The sequence below is a fragment of the Mesocricetus auratus genome, unplaced genomic scaffold (assembly GCF_017639785.1).
Source record: "Mesocricetus auratus isolate SY011 unplaced genomic scaffold, BCM_Maur_2.0 Super-Scaffold_100026, whole genome shotgun sequence".
NCBI classification, from domain to species: domain Eukaryota; kingdom Metazoa; phylum Chordata; class Mammalia; order Rodentia; family Cricetidae; genus Mesocricetus; species Mesocricetus auratus.
The window spans coordinates 8,897,219-8,907,234 of record NW_024429207.1 but is presented as its reverse complement, the minus strand read 5'-3'; the positions used below and the strand labels follow the sequence as shown (position 1 = coordinate 8,907,234).

Sequence of the window (10,016 nt, the reverse complement as noted above, 5' to 3'; positions counted from 1 at the left end):
CCAGATTTAAGGCACTGTAATTATCCCGGCAAGAATGAAGATGACCTAAAGAGACACTTGTGGGTCTCCTTTGGTGATCAGAGGACTCCAAGAAATTGTTATTTCCTTAGAATCTGACGCTGAAAGAAAGGGAAGTCTGAGGTCCTGGGGCTAGTCAGAGCAGGAACTTATATCCAGGTAAGGATCACAACTTGCAGTAGACTTTGCAGAACACTAGTATTGTAACCATGGTGATGGGTTATCTTCACTAAGGTAGCTTAGTTATGCATATCCCTGACTCTGTATTTAAACCTTACCCTCATGTCAACACCCTGTGGAAAGACTGGATGTAGCACACTGGACTTCTTTGTTCTCTATGTGGCTTCTTGAATGAGAGATCTTTTCATTTTTTTTATCAATTTATGTCTTTAACTGGCTTGTTGGGGATGGATGATGCATGTTATGGCTGACAGGGCACAAGCTTTCACCCCCATAACTCTGCTACCATCACTAATGCCCCTAAATACAATGATCTGTTTTTGCCAGAGTAATTTTATTAATATTCAGGTAGAGAGCCTCATGCTTTCAGATAATCCATAAGCCATCTTCCTCACCCTCCTCCTGCAGCAGGCGACTCAGGACCAAAACCATGCGGAATATTTTATGTAGCTCCATGGCTGCGGTGTCGGCTACAGTTGGGCTGTAGAAACAGCATCATTTTGTTCTGCTTTATTTCCCAATATTTTTCAAATTTTTATTCATCTCAACCTTTACTCAGCATGTTTTAAAATCTCAACATTTGATTAATGTTCCATAGCATCTCCCTAGAGACTAGATGAATTCATGAAGCTACCAATTTGTTACATTAACACTTTCATTTATGACTGATGTCTGTCTCCTGTGGACATGTCTTCCAGGGAACAAATTATACATAAACCTGCATTTTTATTAACAAGTGTGGGAGATAGAAAATCATTGTAAATTAGACTATGTTTCTCTGGCTTTATAACGAAATGTTTGTGATTACCAGTATGCTGCAATGGTCTTTCTCCAGGCTGACTCATTTCCTCACTCATGCTTTCATTCATTCACCAGAAAGTTAAAGAAAATCAACTGTGTTTTAGAAGGTAGGAGAGCATTCAGATAGGTTGACAGAAGAATGAACAATGATAAGTATTTTATATCACGATAAGGACATTAAAAGAGAGTACTGTGCTAATTATTGTGGGTAGGAGAAACTTCCTCACAGATGTGGCCTTTGAACGGAGACCCCTGCAATGTGGGACATCTGATGCTAGGAGAGCAGTGCCCAGGGAAGAAAATGTCAACAGTAACTGAGAAAAGTAAACAGTTGAGTCTGTTCAAGCCACTATCACAAAATGTCAAAAACCTGTGTGCTGTGGAATATTATTTTAAGTACATAAACATGTGTTACATTTGTTTGTGCTGCAGAAACTATTACTTTAACCATGTGAGGGTATGTTACATTTGTTTCTGCTGCCTTTGTTCATGATTCAAAGATGTGTTACATTTGTTTGTGCTGCAGAAAATATTACTTCAACTATATGAGGGTGTGTTACATTTGGCTGTGCTGCATTTGTTTAATTATATAAAGATGAGTTGCATTTGTTTCACCTTGCCTGCCTAAGGCACCTGATAGGTCTAGTAAAAAAACCTGAATCTGAATAGCCAATAGCTAGGCAGTCAAGGATAGGAAGGGCTGGCAGGCAGAGAGAGTAACTAGGAGAAGAAATCTAGACTCAAGAAAGAGGAAAGGATGAGGGAGAAAGAGAGGACACACACGCCCGAGGTCAGAAACCAAGCAGCCACCAGCCAGCCAGAGACTGGAGGAAGCAGGAAAGTAAGATATACAGAAAAAGAAAGGTAAAAAGCCCTCAGGCAAAATGTCGATGAGAAGATACAAGATAATTTAAGTTGTAAGAGCTGGGGACAAGCATAAGACAAGACCAACCATTCATAACTAATAATGTCTCCATGTCATGATTTGGGAGCTGTTTGGTGGACCAAAAGAGAAAGCCTATTACACCTGTAAGTTCATAAACAAAATTAAGACAGTTGTGGTGGCTGATGATTCCAAGGTTGATATTCTAGAAGATTCTAGATTAGACTGACTTCCAGGAAGGACTCATTGAGGATGAAATATCTAGCTCTGAGTTATATTTTGCCGTCATCATTAAAAATCTCTATTTCCTGTCACTGTCATCTTGAGAGACAGTAGGCAACTCAAAAATTGGGGTGGGAGGACTAGTGAGTTTTAAGTAGCACTGTGGTTAGTGATGAGCGGGGCCTGGGAGGCAGCTAACTCGGGACCTTAAGCCCCTGGGGATATTGAGTATGAATTGAAATAAAATCCAAAGACCTAGGAGGACTTTTGTCCTGATGTGCATTTCTGACTTTGTGTTGAAGCCTTGGATTACTTTTTAAAGTTTTGTATTATAAAGAAGAAAAGAGTGATGGTAGTGGCGCATGTTAGGAGACTCTTTGGTTTAGCAAGAAAGAAATGATGGTGGCTTGGTGGTAATTTGCACCAGAAAAGAGGTGATGTTGATACGATGTTAATCTATACCTTTGAAGATGAATACATGCTATCTAGTATGGCTTTTCCTTAAGGCATAGCATGATCATCCCATCGGCATCTTGAAGTAGACATAACTTTAGCCCAGTAGCCATGGCAACCAAGTGAACAGAGCAACACAGTGGTCGGTACATCTATGGTCGTGGCAATAGAATTGTTAATACTATGAACAGAGTGTATTCACAGGGCCCTTATCTGGAATTCTAGGCCTTACTTCCTTTGTCTCCCTCCACAGCTGCAAAATGACTTTGGAATAGTGGCGTTTACATTAAGTGGAAGGTTAACTGAGGATGAGATTCTAAGATGTAGCTTCCATGAGGTCATTATCCACGATGGACTGAAACTTGATGATGTCGTGGTGTTGGAGTCACTCACACCCCTGGGAACAGCCCCTCACCTACTTTCTGTGGGTAAGCCAAAATCAATTCATATTTGCCTAGTTGGGATTTTGGTGAAGTTCTTACCCTGTATGCTGCCTTTGCATAGTAAAAGTCAACGCCACATGTGGACACATGCAGACACATCACAGTTGGAAGTCAATGCCACATGTGGACACATGCAGACACATCACAGTTGGAAGTCAATGCCACATGTGGACACATGCAGACACATCACAGTTGGAAGTCAATGCCACATGTGGACACATGCAGACACATCACAGTTGGAAGTCAATGCCACATGTGGACATATGCAGACACATCATAGTTGGAAGCAAAGGCCTTGGTGACAATCTGATGGGAAGAGGTTTAGGATTCCCCACTCTCATGAGCCTTTATTACTTTATTACTAAGAATGAAGAAAATGTCAGAAGGGACAGGTCACTCAAATGTGTAGTTGGCCTAGCATGTCTATCGCTACCTGGCTTTTCTCGACCTCTGAGAGATACATCTCTGGACGAGGGTTTGTTTTGCTGCATATTCAGCATGTTGCTCTCACTGGGGGACATGATGCTTTATTTGAAAGGAGACTATGGGCCGGGCATTGGTGGTGCACGCCTTTAATCCCAGCACTCGGGAGGCAGAGGCAGGCGGATCTCTGTGAGTTCGAGGCCAGCCTGGTCTACAAGAGCTAGTTCCAGGACAGCCTCCAAAGCCACAGAGAAACCCTGTCTCGAAAAACCAAAAAAAAAAAAAAAAAAAAAAAAAAAAGGAGACTATGTCCCCCAAAGTATACATCTACCAATGTGGTAAGTTAGAAATGTCAAAGCCAAATATATGCACCATTATATAATATTCCTACTCTCATTTTCCCACAAATGACATCACCTGTCCATTGACCTGTGCTCACCAACATGTAAGGGAGCTGCTGTGTGGAAGGGAAAGCGGGTGTGTTAGGCAGGGGTTAGCTTCAAGCTGAGAGGACTTTTGTGTGATACTACAGGTAACTGGGCTTTTTTTTTTTATCCCTCTGGAACCATAAGCCCAGATAAACCCTTCCGTAAGTTGCTTTTAGTAAAGTGTTCTTTCCCAACAACAAAATAATGAACTAATATGTAAAACATAACAAATAAATGAAACTGTGTTTGGGATCAGTTAGCGGAATTAACAAGCAGCCAAAGTGGGGCGCTAAAATGGCGGGGGACCACTGGAGATGGGGACACCTATACGAGAACATAAGCTATCTGTAGAGGGCTGTGTAAGATCCATGGCTAAGTCCCCAGGCTCCCACTGTGTCCACAGGTCTTTCTGTCAGCACACCTCTTGTTCCAGGCATGCAGCAGAACACTGGAGAATCAAGGGCTGGACAGCAAGCAGGGGAAAAGGTGGCTGTCTTTCAGGGATCGGCATTCTTTGCCAGGGCAGAGTTCTGCTAACAATGCACAGGTTAACAAGAGAAAAAGAAAGCAAGTCTGGTTCACCTGTAGCACATGTCACACCACTGAAAAGTCGCTACCTTAGGAAAGCTCTCTCCCCTCACTCAGGGCCTTAGGATTGTCACGGAAATTTTTCCTTCCTTCCTTCCTTCCTTCCTTCCTTCCTTCCTTCCTTCCTTCCTTCCTTTCTTTTTTATTTAAATTAAAAACAATCTTATTTGACATGCCAATCCCAGTTCCATCTCCCTCATGTCCTCCCATTCCCCCCACTTACCCCCCCATCCTTCCTCTACCCACTCCACAAAGAAGATGAGACCTCCCATGGGGGATCATCAAAGTCTGTCACATCATTTGGGACAGGACCTAGACCCTCTCCTGTGTATCCAGGCTGAGAGAGTATCCCTCCATAGGGAATGGGCTCCCAAAGCCTGTTCGTGCACTAGGGATAAACACTGGCTCCACTGTCAGAGGCTCCATAGACTGCCCAGGCCTCCTAACTGATACCTACTTTCAGGGGGCCTGGTTCGGTCCTATACTGGTTCCCCAGCCGTCAGACTGGGGTCCGTGAGCTCCCTCATGTTCAGGTCAGATATTTCTCTGGGTTTCCCCAAGCCTGGTCTTGACCCCTTTGCTCATCACTCTTCCCTCTCTACAACTGGATTCCAGTAGTTCAACTAAGTTTTTAGCTGTGGGTCTCTGCTTCTGCTTCCATCAGCTACTGGATGAAGGCTCTAGGATGACATTTAAGGTAGTTTAACCACAACAAACAGTGAGTCCCAGGAGTAAGGGGTTTCAGACTATAGAGTAAAGCCATCCGGGTCCCACTGACAACTCCTGGGCTCACATCTGGACAGATGAGAAGCTGTCTCCAGCAAGGGAAGCTTGCTCTGCATATCTCTCTGAAGGGGTGGGCTAGAAAGACCTCTGTCTGTGGGGATCACCACTTTGCTCTCTGCTTGCTTGACAGGCCCTTCGGAGCCTGCTTGCCCCATGCAGACAGGGCACGATGACATCCTTTTCTAAACTGGCCTGGGAGCCAGGCACAGATGTTCTCTGTATCATGTCACGGGACTCCACACAGCTTGATCTCCCACACTCAGAACAGGATCTGAAGAAAACACTGAGTTATAGCTTTGTTAAGGGGTGCTCCAACCGGGGCTGGCGACCTGAGTAAGGACTCCCTGCAGAAGAAGCGCAAATGAGGCTGAGCAGGGAGTGAGTCTCCAACTGTTTTTCAACTTTCAACCAGATGGAGCCTGGGCTGAGAGCTTTTCTGTTCACAGAGCCACTGCGCCCTCTGGTGGGCATACACTCTCGGGAGTGCATTCTGTTCTTTCTTGGGAATCCCTGTTCCCAAACACTCTTGTTACCTGTTTCCCAGTTGTCTGTTTACAGCTCCTGAACCAGATGATTCATTTAGAAACACTGCCCACGCGTCAGAGCTTTTACTACCTCGGCACATAGCACGGGTTCTAAAGGTCTTAATAATAAAAACCTGGAGTCAGATGTTTGAGGGTGACTGCTGAAAGGTCAGAGAAGTCAAGGAGCCAGCCACAAAAGAGACCTCTTATCTCTAGGGAATCCCCAGACCAAAGGGGCAACTCTGTCCCTGTGAATCTTCAGACTCAATGCAATGAGCTCCTGTCTGCTCCTGTCTTATTCTCCTTTCTCTGCCCAGCCATATCACTCCTGGCTCCAGCTCTCTAGTGCTGGGATTAAAGGTGTGTGACTCCCAAGTACTGGGAAGAAAAGTGTGATCAACCACTGCCTGGCTCTGTTCCTCTTTTACACCGAATCAATCTCGTGTAGCCCAGGGTGGCCTTGAACTCACAGAGATCCGTCTACCTCCGCCTCCCAAGCGCTGGGATTAAAGGTGTGCACTGCCTCTGCTTGGCGTCTGTGGCTGACTAGTGTGGCTATCTCCACGCTCTGATCTTCAGGCAAGCCTTATTTGTTAGATCACAAACAAAATGTTACCACACAGGCACTCTCTCTTACACGGGAGATGAACAAGTTCATCTTGATTGCAGGTCAGCAGCTCTAGGTGGCTTTTGGTGCCATTGTCACAAAATGCCCAAATCTCCAATCTCACAGAAACTGGTTCCTGTGTGCTTCGTGGTTGGTGTGTGACTAAGTCAGGCTGGGCAAGTAGGAGCCAAGGAAACATTGCTGGTAGGAAACCTCTACAGAGAGATCTGACCCATGGAATGTTGGAGTGGCTGAATTAATCTGTAAACTGCCTATGAATGTGAATGTGCTGTGTGCATGCGCTCTCCATGTGTGTGTATGTATGCATGTGTGTAATGCTGTGTGTGTATATGCATGTATGTGTGCATGTACTGTGTGTGTATGCATGCATGTGTATATTAGTGTGTGTAGATGTATGTGCGCATGTGCGCATTTGTATGTGTGTGTGTTTCTGTACATGTGTGTTTGGGGGTATGCTAGTCAGATTTGGGCTACTATGCAAATTGTAAGAGACAGACCACTTAATAAGAAGAGAGCTTTATTTAGCCCTCAGTTTGAGATGGCCAAAGGGTAAGTGCCTGCGTGTGCTAGCTCGATGGGGATAATGGATGGTGGCATGTCATGGTTGGAGTGTGTGGACTAAGAGCAAGCCCTCTAGCTAAGAGGTACAGGGACGCTAGAGACTGGGATTCCACCATCGTTGTGAGGGGCAAGTCTCTCTAGACCTCCTACTATACCTGGATTCTCAAAAGACCCCAGAGTCACATCATCCAGTCACACTGGATGCCAAACCTGTAATGGTCGCCCTTTGCACGGTACTCAGCTAAAGCCACACTGAACTGTACTTCCTTCTCCTGAAGTCTTTAGTCAGCCTGTTTTCAATGAGCAGGGCATAATTTGAGCAGTGCTTTAAGTGATTAGGGGGTGTCGATTCTGCAGATCGGATATAGAAGATGCTGAAGATGGAAGAGATTTAAGAAGGCAGCGGACAAAACTGGTACAGGACCTCGACAGAAGCAAGGTGACAAATGACAACGTGGACGGACAGATGGGGCGATGAAACACCCTCTGATGTCCTACGGGTGTCTATGGAGGGTAGCCTGGTGCACACTGACCCATGTGGGCACTGGCCCTGGCCACTTGGTAAAGGGAATTGGAAGCCTGAGCTGGAGATTCGGGGAAGTACTACGGGAAGGAGAAACTGCTCGCTAGGGACTAGATATTTACAATTACTATTTGAAAAGTCAGATATCTCGGAATTCCTGCAGTTTGACTTAACAACTCGGAATACAGAATTTGTTTAAACCTGCAGGTTGCTTTCTGTCTTCTTGCTCAGATTTTGAGCGCTACAGAGAAGTATAAAGGCGCCATCTAGTGGAAAAATAACAAACTTAAAGTATTTACAACTCAACAGTCAGTGTCACCTTGAAGATGAAGCGTCCTTCCCCTCTTCCTCACCCTTCAAAAAGGCTCTGTAATTGAAAGGCTGTTCTCGGATGGTGACTTCATGGTGGGATCTGCGAATTTGAGGAGGTGGGAACCACCTGGAGGAAGTAGGTTACTTCTTCCTGGCCTGCTGTCTGGTTCAGGTCCACAAGGGCTCAGTGTTGGGGCCAAGTAACAGTAGATTGGTTGGACTCAAGCCATGAGCCAAAATAAATCTTACCTTCCCGAGGTTGCTAACGTTGAGTGCTATGTCTCGGGGACCAGAAAAGAAGCAATGCATAGTTTCACACAATAACATCCTACAGGTCAAGGCATGAAAACACTGCAGTTGAGCCCACGTTTTGTAACAGGCGGAAGAAGCTCGTCAGTGACAGCTAGCTCCAGGAGAGAAGGCGAAAGGAGGACGTGCTGGGTACTGCACAGATGTGCTCCCTTGGTGTGGAGGAGTGAATCTCCCCATTGGGTGTTTTGTAGCCCAGAGTATTTTTATGTATGAACTATGGGCAGGCACCAAATATCCAGAATTAAGGTATTGCACATAGCTAAATACTAAAAATTTAAAAAGTACACTTTTCTTAGGTACTTCTCAGAGAAGACTGAACTACCTCCTCTCTTTAGTGATTGCATCCTAACATTTTTCTATATGAAATGTAATAAGTAAGTAATAAAGGACACTAGCATTTGTCTGTTGATTGTGAAGTTGGGACAATGTTAGTTCCTAGCTCTGTTTTATCCTATGAGCATTTTGGGTCAGTTACTTTGATCTTTGGGGCTTGTTGTCTTTGCTTTGTCCTGCTCAGAACTGTGTCCCTTTTTACCCTACTCTCTTGGCTTACACTAACTCTTCTCTCTCCACCATCTCTTAGGACCCTTTGAATCCTACTTATTTCAGTTTGGAAGTATAGATTTTGCACAACTATTTTCACTGGCTCATACTAAATAGACTATGACCTTCATGAAATGAGGGTAATTTATTGACTGATGCCTAAATTCCCAAAGCTCAATAAGACACTATCACATAATTATGCTCAGTAAATGATTTTCACTTTGGAATAGTTATTTGTATAGTTATTAACACACTGATTGAAAATGATGTGGACACAGTTGAAATACTACATTAGAATAAGGTCCATGCCAGGACAAAACTCAGGTGTTTAGAGTACAGGGAGCTGTTTGAGGATGCTGAAGTTTCCACCGAGACCATGTTTGCTCCTAAATTACCTTTCCCTGTGCTGTGGCTGTTTCCAACACTCTTTTCTGTTGAGCACATTCGTTACTTAGCTCTTTATAGAGGCAAACTCATTGGTAGATCTTAGGGATGCTAGGCTTGCCTACCTCATCTCCATCAGTCTGTTTTTTACCTAAACACTGCAAATGAGAGCATAGGTTAGGCAGGGATAGTTTCCCAGGTAAATCCATCAAGATGCATCTTCCAAGTGCCACTTCCTGGTAAACCACTCTCTCCTAAACACATAAAAATTATGGAGTCTGCATTCATACCCTAAATTGTGCTTGTCCGAACCAATTTGAGAAAATACAGAGAGAAAATTGAAAAAGCCACTGAAGGGATCATCCATTAAAAACACTTGTTGGGTATACTTGAGGATTGGAATTTGATGCCCAGCATCCATGGGAAACCTGTACAGTGGACTTGTCACGTGACTTAATAGGTACAGACATTTGCCACCAAGTCTGAACACCTAACACCCATCTCTGGATCACATGTGGTGGAAGGAGATAATTGACTAATGAAGATTGTCAGTTAATCTCCACATAGACTTTATGACGTGTGTGTTCACTCACACCTGTCACACAGAACGAGGGGAATAGAAATTTAAGCTGGGCATGATGGCATGTGTTCTCAATCCCAGCTTTGGGAGGTGGAGACAGAAAGGACCCTGGACTTGCTGGATAGCTAGCTTAGCCTAATTAGGAAGCTCCAAATTCTAGTAAGATACTTTGCCAAACAGAGTGAGTGGCTCATGAAGAACAGTGCAAAATCTGGTCTTTGCCCTGCCCGTATTTACACACCTGCACATACATGAACACACAGAGAGACATACACACACATAAAATTCTAGCAGACAAGGATTCTGGGTTTTCCCCCTCAAAACCCAGCGTTAGACTCTGCCAGGCTTCTTTTACTCATATAGGCAGAGAAAAATAGGTTCCTATAATTGGACACTGTGCACTCTTGTCTGCATTTCTTCTGGT

At 44.3% G+C, this 10,016-nt stretch overlaps 1 long non-coding RNA gene across 1 annotated transcript; it reads left to right on the top strand.

Annotated features, from left to right (window-relative positions):
* The first annotated feature begins 1,736 nt into the window (after positions 1 to 1,736).
* LOC110340325 lies at positions 1,737 to 9,850 on the top strand. Its single transcript, XR_002382121.2, has 3 exons — positions 1,737 to 2,028; positions 2,811 to 2,985; positions 7,296 to 9,850. It is a non-coding gene; the product is annotated as an uncharacterized LOC110340325 (long non-coding RNA).
* The last annotated feature ends 166 nt before the right edge of the window (positions 9,851 to 10,016 follow it).